The following is a 1609-nucleotide window of genomic DNA, read 5'->3' as shown; positions in this document are numbered from 1 at the left end:
CTATTAACGTTCAAAGCCTGACAGACCCCATCCTCCGTGGATCAAAATACATGGGGTCTTAAGGGTTCTTTTTGGTCATTCTATCATATAATACTGGATCATTTTCAATTTACTCTTTAATTTTCTGGGGCCCCTATTGTTCCAATTTCTAATCATTATTCATAATGGACTTTTTGGTCATATATCTGGTAATTTGGTCCCTTTCTGGTCCTTGGTCTTCGATTTTATCTGACCCATCCGGGAATTTTACTAGTGGCAATTCCCACAGCCCTTGGTTGCCCAGTGAGAGTGTCTTGCAGGGGGTTTAGGACCTATCACCCACCCACGTATCCCTCTTCTCACCAGTCCAGCCCCCCCGACAGGAGATTAGAACCAGTGAGAAAACAAAAAGACCTCCACGCTGACTTTAGAAGTCTCAGTTACACTCTCACACACAAAAACTGGCAACCGTACCTTTACCCAACCGGACGGTATCTTACGAATCAGTCGTCTTCGTCCAGACTCCAATTGGACGGTATCCACCAGCGTCTCTGCTGTCTTCGTCTGGGATCAAACCAGACGGTATCCAAATGACTGTCGTCTTCATCCGCTTCGATTCCGGACACCGGAATCCAACCGAACAGTATCCAAACGACTCTGTCGTCTTCGTCCGGATCTTCGCGCGCAGAATTACGGGCAAAAAACAGCCGGCAACAAGGGAGCTCAAAAAAAATCAAATTCTTTGCTTACCTTTATTCAGGTTCAGGATGGCATTAGTCCTGATCTGACTCAAACAGGAGCCACCAAATGGTGGGGCGCCTCTCCTAGATTAAATCAGAATTCAGGAACTATAGCCATCCCGGACGAGCCCCCAAATTGTTATAAATGGCTCAGGATTCAAATTAGGATTAAATAAAAAAATAGGATTTATTAAAAGAATATAAAGGAATAAAGGTAAGCAAACAGCGCTGGGTGCACCGGGACTCTCTGCTCCACCAGGACGCACACCAGTTACATCAAGCAGCTGATTTTTATGCACCTAGACTAATACATATTCATTACTACTTCTAAAAAAATAGATTATTATAATTAGCTTCCGGGGTCCAGTTCCTCCTACTGGAGCATGCGCATCAGTCTCCTCTGGGGGTCTCTAGGGATTTTTCATGCTGAAGGCTCGTAGTCTTCCTCTCACCTTTGTACTTACTCGGCACTATTCCAAGTTTATGGAACACTCTCTGTACACTCTCCACAGGTCTTGTCTCCCAACCGTCCTTCAGCTTCTTTTTTCTTCCTCTTAATCTCTTGGCCCCCCTGGCCAGATACCAAGGATCCACATAGTATCTCATAACAGTCACCAGCAGTCACCAGTTATTATCAGTTGTTCTGAAACTCCCAAACAGCTTGACGATTCACGAGCAATTAAAACATTCTTTCCCAGCTATTCACAGTCATCTATATAACATCTATAGCAGTGTTAAGTTAATCTCGAAGAAGACAGAAAAAAAAAATGTAACTGTTAGAACTAGAAGTCCGGAATAACAAAAGCAAACAGGTTCATAAATTTAAGGAGTGTTTTCTGAAGACTTGATAAATTGACTAGAATGAGGGGGAGACTGGGACACACTGCATC

Source organism: Anas platyrhynchos, chromosome 31 (assembly GCF_047663525.1).
Source record: "Anas platyrhynchos isolate ZD024472 breed Pekin duck chromosome 31, IASCAAS_PekinDuck_T2T, whole genome shotgun sequence".
Taxonomy (NCBI): Eukaryota; Metazoa; Chordata; class Aves; order Anseriformes; family Anatidae; genus Anas; species Anas platyrhynchos.
Note: the sequence above shows the minus strand (reverse complement) of the source record.